Genomic DNA, 7,750 nt, shown 5'->3' on the forward strand with positions numbered 1-7,750 from the left:
CCCAGAGATCACCTGCCAATCAAACAGTGTGGGCGGGACTGTGACCCCCTCTTCCTCTGGTTTTGTGCTGATGCAGTCTGAGTATCTAAAGGTGGACACTTTTTTTAAGCTCAGTGGCCGCTCATGCTGCTGCACTGCCCAGTGTGCGCTGTGTAGCCTTGTGGCGCTGGGGATGGTGATAGCGGCGTTTCCATTGGTCCACCAAGACTGAAATATCTCAACAACCCTTGCATGGATTTTGTGATCCTTTTACTTATGCAGGGCTGTGTGTTGGCAAGAATCTGGCGATACGTATCACGATACAGGGGGTTACGATTCAATATACTGTGATATATTGATATACTGCAAGCTAGGCAATCACTAGGCAAGATCACTCTGTTATGGTTGCATAAAAGGAATGCAACCATAACAGAGTGATCTGCATTTGTATTCATCACATCTTAGCCCTCAGTTTATGTTCACAACAATGCTATCTAACAGTTGTAGGATAAACCACAAAAATCTAGAAAGTGTTTGAGAATCGATACATTTTCACTTATTCAGTAAATGCTTTATGTCAACATCTACTTGAGTCCAGAGAGGATATATATATATATATATATATATATATATACATACATATATACACACACACATACACACACACACAGACATACAAACTAACTAAACATCATAACGTTGACAATATCATTGTGAGCTTGTTAGCATACTGCATTTTTTTTCTTGCTGAAAAAAAGCTCCAAGTATGAAGCTACAGCCAGTTAGCTTAGCATAAAGACTGGCAAAGGGGGTGGAAAACATCCAGCTGCTAGCACCTCTAAAGCTCACTAATTAGCTTGTTATATCCTCTCGATTTCAAAGGGCAATCTGTGCCCGGCCAAGAAATAGATACAATTGTAAAAAAACAATTGTAAAACTCCCGGTAAAATCACAATGTGTTGCTGTTTTTACGCTTCCAATCAAACACCAAGTCCAAACCGAATGAAAAGCGGTTTCCATCATGTGTCCCACCTGGGAAATGTCATGGAGAATCACGGAAATGTCGCTCTATAACCAAAAGCTGCACTGCTCACTCTTCTCACATCGCTTTCAGTGTGGATATTATTAATTGAAACTGCTGGCTGCTATTTATAGTATTTGTTTGTTCCATTCAGCAGCTCAGCCCTAAGTGAAGCTGTGCTTTAAGCGATAGGTTCCAGTGTTTTAACGGAGCGTAACGGGATGCCACTGACTGCTGGGGTGCAGGGATTACAAAAAAACAAAGGATCAGAATAAATCAGGCTTTATGCAACCGATGCTAATACATAAAAAAATCTCTGAATGGCCTCAGAACGATGTATGGAGAGGTGATAGAATATAATTTCAATAATGTAGATGATTTGGAGTCCTCTGTATTCATCTCAGGCTGACTGTTGCTGCTGTGATGACAGCTTCCTTTCCAGGAATGATAATATTTCATTGAATCATCACCTTCATACCACCTCCTCCTCATCACCTTCATCGCCCTAATCATCCTCACCTCCTGTGTAAACAGCTCTGTGTGTCCTCAAGCTGATTTCGGGCTGCCTCAGTATGACTCACAAGCAGAGAGACTAAATACATCGAAAGAAGAGAAATATGTTGAAAACTCATTGAGAAGGTCCTGTATTGGTTTACACTGACTTGAGCTGCTGCAATGCTTTTCTGTTATCCAGTACTATAATGATTTATTAAAGACTTTTCCTGTTATCTTACATCTCTACATTGTCATTTCCAATCAGTCTGGCAGCAGGAGAGACAGAGAGAGATGCGACTGACCAGGCAACACGTCTGACATCCTAATGGTCTCACATACTAAACACATCTGTTAAAGGTGTGTGTGTGTGTGTGTGTGTGTGTTTGCCTACTGCAGTAGCTCAGTGGATGACTCATCTCTGCGTTTCTATTTGAGGCGCATCAACCCCTGGAGTCACACTGCTGTCTGTGTGTCTGTGTGTGAATGTGAGCGTTATGTACTATATCTGTAACCATGACAACCAAATTACAGTCAGTCAGTCAACCAGTCACTCAGTCCGAGACAAGGCTGTTATAAAAAGTACCTGAGGACGGCTTACAGGTGTTCCAATTAACCCACTTATTCTGCCCAACATTGACTGTCACAAATATACAGAGACAAATACATACTTTCTATGTCTCCATACGCTCACACCAGTTCATTTGTTATCCGATATATCCACGGACACTCCAGACACAGATTCAACTCGGACAGCAGTCAGAGCACATAACAAACAACTCCATGTTTTACGACTACTCTTTGATTTTTGGCATCCTGTTCAATGTAAAACTCCTTGTGTGGCCATTTGTTCTTTTACTATGACTTGTCCTACAGTAACTAAGGGTTAGCAGGCTAAAATGCTAAACTAGGATGGTAACATTACAACTGGGTAACATCAGCATGTTAGCGTTATGCTCGAAGCACCACTATGTCTATGTGGTTTCACAAAGCATCTAGTATGGCAATAAAGTCTTAAAAAAAGAAAAAATGAGTGAGTGGAGAGATTTCCAACACAGTCACTGCCATTATGCTGATGTTTGAAAGGTGTAACGTTTACAATGTTTGACACTTAGTTTGTTAGCATGCTAACATTAGCTAATTAGCGCTAAACACAATTTACAGCTGAGGCTGACTTGTGACTATGCTGCTTCTATAATACCTTCATAATAATGGAGGAAAAGGAAAGACTCCCCAATCATGAACATGTTTACAATGGACATAAGTGACAAAAATAAAAAGACCATTTGGATCACTAGCTGTGACACCTGTCAACATGTTAATATTCCAACCCATGACCACTAAGTGTTGTTCAAACTCATTTTGAGTTTGGGCAAACGTTAGTTACATATTTTGGTGATTTGTTAACTGATATAAATTATAATATTTTCAGCATACATTCATGCATAGCTAGAAACTGAACAAAAAGAAAAACATCATTGTAGCATGTGCAAAGGTCTGGGCACGCTACACTGATAGCAAACAGTTTTGCGACTGCTATCACGTTGACAAAATCTGTCCACGGTCAGACAGACAGACATAGAAACACCTGGCAAAGTAAAACCACTTCTGTGGTAGTTTGCGCTACACTAGGTGTCACCAGGACAGACACACAGACACACAGACACACACTTACTAAGAGAATACAATACCAGCCATACTGTCACGGCTTGTAAATATAAAATACATTAAAACAGCATTCAGAGCTCTTCACATGAAACAATAAAACAGTTTGTTTGCTACAGCCATAAGTGACATTCAACCATATTATCACACTCACACACACACACACACACACACACACACACACACCTATCCACTTGTCACTGAAGGGCAGCAGAGAAACAACATACAGTAAAGTATGATGATATGACTGACTCTGTTATTGACCTCAGTGAGTGCGAGCCATGCATCAGCTGGAAAGCGCTGCTTCAAATATTTCAGTCCTCCTCGCACTATTTACCCCCAGTCAGTAAACCGAGCTGCTGGCTCAATAAAGTTCCCTTTATATAATTGACTGAGCTGACAAGTGCAACAACAAACAACACAACTGAAGTAATCCATCCCCAAGAAAAAAAAAAAAAGGTTTGCATTGCTCATATGGATTCAACTGCACAATAAATACAGAGATCATGGAAAGAACTTAGAAGAAAAAAATAGACATTCGACAACCAAGGGATTCAATCTAGCGGTGTCCAGTCACAAGCCAGTCCCCAATGTTTTTGCTACCATTTGGTAAACCAGTATGAGCTGTCTCACTCCAGTTACACCAGTACCACAGCAGCTCTTTGAGATGGAAAGACAGATAGAGAACTTACTTGAGGTGTGTGATGAATTCATGAAGTTTGAACCTGAACTTGCTTCCCCGGATCCTTCCACTGTGTGTATGTGTGCGTTAAAGTGGGTCCTCGGAGTCGGCCATGTGTTGGAGGACAGACGATGGACAGACAGATGAGTCAGACGTTTTTCTGCAAAAGAAGAAAATTAAAAGAAATTTATTGAACAGTTGACTGCTAAACCCCTCCCACAAACAGCAATTGTCCAATCATAGTTTAGCAACCGTAACTAGGCCCAGCAGTGAGGGTCCATATATAGACTTTGGAAGGTGTAGGAAATGGATTAGTATGTTTATCTCTGCAAGAGTTAGCATTGTGATTGTTAGCAGCTAACTAGCTTACTAACAACAGCAGTGGCTTAACCCAGTGGTATTACAAGTCACACTACAGTCTTTGAGAGGTCACATGTTACATTTGAACATTTTAGTATTTCCCTGCTGTGTGGAAGGTGGGTTGAGGTCAGCGTTGAGGCTAATGCTAGCAGCTGTGTCCTGCCCCTTATTGTTCAGCCACCCCTGTTCACCACATTGGTTAGCCATCCTAAAAGCACTCTCTTTGTAAAAAGAAAAGGTGTTTGGAATGCAATGAAGCATAAATCCAACCTCCAAGTATTTGAGCTAAGCAGTCCAACAAGCTATTGTTAGAACAAAGTTTAATCAGTTACAACCAAGCCCCCAAGGAGAGCGCAGGGCCAATTTGACATAGTGGCTAAACTATGTAATTACAGCACTGTCACATAATGCACACTGCCTCAAAAACACTTTTTACCTTAAGCTTGCATTGTGAAAGAAGCGACTGTAAAACAGTGGATACATCAGCACCCTGTGAAATAAGGTTTTTTATCCATTTGCTATGATAAGATGGAAAGTCTATATGAGCCGCACTGTTAAATTATTTTATCTCCATTCAAGATAGCGGGGGGTTAACTGGAAGCAAGCAGCTCGACCGGCGAAGTCTCTAAAGCACTTGCTCTATGGGCTCCACAGTGTGGAAGCATATGCACAAAGTCCTCAGAATCTGTCCAACTTCTTTGGCCCGCCCCCCCAACGCTGTAACCAGTTCTTCTTCTTACATCCAGGCTTATAATACTAACAGTAGCTAGCTCTACAGCACAATAACAGTGCTGTCTCTTTATTTCCATGTCTTCTACGTCATTTAATGATGACATGCAACGTGGTATTGTCTTTGATGATACCATACTCTTAAACAGGGTTTTTGTTTTAAAATGAGTTAGAAACATTTAAAAATCAGCATAGACCACCATGGGCCGTTTTCAACAACACTGGTCATTACAGACAGCAAAATCAATCATCTCTGGCTGGAAATGAAGAAGCTGGCTTTTGTCTGAATCTGCCACAACTATCAGTGTTAATGTGAGAACAGAAAGCTCCGTTTTTTTAGTCCTACAAGGGAAAGGCCTCCAGTGCCAGTGTGAGTGCTGCTGGGGAGTCAGTTTCCACTAAAATGTGTTTCCTGGTGGCTTCTCCTCAGCGCGTATTGTTCTTGTGCCATTGTACAAGGAAATGATGGAGGAAGAAATGTGCTTAATGAATGAGCAGCATTCTATTGTGGAGTCCGATAACTTCCTGTAGTCACTAAAGGCTTTTGGTCTCAGATGAAGAGTTCATTATCCAAACTTTCTGATCTCTTTTCAGTCTGTCTGACTTGTACTTTACATGTACTGTAGTTTAGCTTTTATTTCGAAGAAATGTTGCAAACTTGAATTGTGAGAGCCTTCAGGATCACCAAACTTTTTTTTTTTTTTTAATTTCTCCAAATTTTGCAGAAAGGCATAGGTGGAACTAATAACATTAATAAAGACTCCGTCCCAGTATTTACTTCAATGGCAGGCAGCCAAAATGTCTGCTGTGAAAAACGTCTTCAATCCCGGTCTTACTTGCAGTTATGTGTTACTGTGTGGATAACTATTTTTCATGCTGTTGACAGCGAGCTATACTTGATATACAAGAATGAATTTGTGTGCATGTTGCTTTTCGGGACTGAATGTGGACGTCTCATATTATATAGAATTGCCAACTATGAGTGCATCATGTCACAGTTCGATAAGAATAACACATGGGTTATTGTAAGCTAGTGCTATACAGGGTGTGACCTATTCGCTCTAGTATGAGGTGCTATACCCGTGTTTTGTGTACGTGTTACAACTACCACGCGCCAGACATAACCACCACGAACCATAGGGCAAGACAGTTCAACGATTCTCCACGACAAACGAGAATTGTGGTTTTTTTTAGATGCTCGGGATCACTTCCGACCGTTGTATAGGTCATATGTTTTACTTATCATCTCTCTTTTCATCTCAGTTATTATTAGGTGGAACACTATACACTTGAATATACCAAAGAAAAAATCATTTGTTAATCGAGACTGTTCAATCATCATTCTCTAGCTAGAAACACGAGCGCTGCTGCAGCGTGGTAATCAGTGAACCCCAGATCGCTTCCGGCCACGTGGTGTTGCGACTATGATGTTCACACAAATGATTTGCACAACTCTCATTTATTTCAACGATATTATAATGATATTATTGCTTTTGAATGAAGATTCTTTCAGATTCTTCTGTCATTTTTTACTTATTTAAATCCCAAATGTATCTGGTTTCTTATTCTCGGTATAAATAATTGTAAATGATCTGATATTTTTTCTTATGTTGTGTCTGACATTTTGTTTGGTTTTTATGAAAAAATGATAATTTAATTTGACACAGTTGTGTATCAATGCCTACATTTCTGAAATGTTCCTGCGTGTGGTTGTGTCCGAACCAAACAATTGCGTTGAAAAGAATTACATCCACCAGTAAGGAAAACAAGCCTGCAACCCTGATTGCTTACTTGGCTCCCTGGTCCTCTGGCGCCACCTACTGGTCCTTGGTACAGTGCACTGTTGGTGTGGAAATATGAGAGAGAGGGTGAGACCAGAGAATAAGACGGGACAGAGAGAGAACAGGATTACACAGAAAAACGGCACACTTCCCGACATCCTGAATAATTGTCTTGAATGAATGTCAGAGTGTGGTGTGATGTGTGTGTGTGTTGTGTGTGTGTGTGTGTCATGCCTGAAGAGATGATTATGTGGTTTGAGGACATGTCTAGCTCTTGCAACCCAGCCTGTGCACCACAAAACTCGTTTGTACTTCACGCCACACACATAACAGGCACACACAGCAAGCAACAGCAAGGTCTGTCCTGAGGTCTGCTGGCTCAGGGCCAAACACAGATCCACACTTATTAAATGCTCTTAACATAGGAGGGGGGGTGCATCATAACCGTGGGTGGCTACTCCATCAATCCAATCAATCATCATCAACATCAAATTCAATCACATGTGCAGTGTAATGGAATGTATGGTGAACATGTGGGCAAAGGTAGAGTGAACTGGTCCAATTGCACTTTAAGTTCATTTGCATGTATTTCAAACACTAGTTTATTTTAAACATATGTTTACCTGTACAACTCATGCAATCTAACACAACAGCCCTGAAGAATAAATATTAAAATAAAGCACTACAATGAGCAAGTTTGGGGTTTTGGGGAACTGTGATTCCAATCTACGGTACACTTTGAAGCTGTAGCATGGCCCCAGTGTTTCTAATATATCAATAAGGTTCCTAGCTCGTGTATGTAATGGGGTGAACATTGGAAAACGTTCAAAGCTGCAGTAGGTAACTTTTTATAAAAAATAACTGTTTTGTCCATATTTGCTGAAAACCTGAAACCAGTAGAACCTGAGACCCCAGAATAACTTGTAAAAAAAACAGGTTCCTCTGGCCTCCTCCTAGTGCTCTGAATGGCATTTCTAAGAATCCACTGCATCTGAATGAAAACGACCAATCCAGAGCCAAAGGAAACATAGTTGAATGTAA

General features: G+C 40.7%; 1 protein-coding gene across 1 annotated transcript in view; it reads right to left on the reverse strand.

Moving 5' to 3' along the window:
* Positions 1-3,965, reverse strand: part of hdac5 (histone deacetylase 5) — a gene marked incomplete at its 3' end in the record, with an annotated part of 27,775 nt that extends 23,810 nt beyond the window's left edge. Inside the window, 1 exon segment of the mRNA XM_035654964.1 lies at positions 3,850-3,965.
* Between the last annotated feature and the right edge of the window lie 3,785 nt (positions 3,966-7,750).

The sequence above is a fragment of the Morone saxatilis genome, unplaced genomic scaffold, assembly GCF_004916995.1.
Source record: "Morone saxatilis isolate NCDOM2014 unplaced genomic scaffold, NCSU_SB_2.0 Contig14, whole genome shotgun sequence".
NCBI classification, from domain to species: Eukaryota; Metazoa; Chordata; class Actinopteri; family Moronidae; genus Morone; species Morone saxatilis.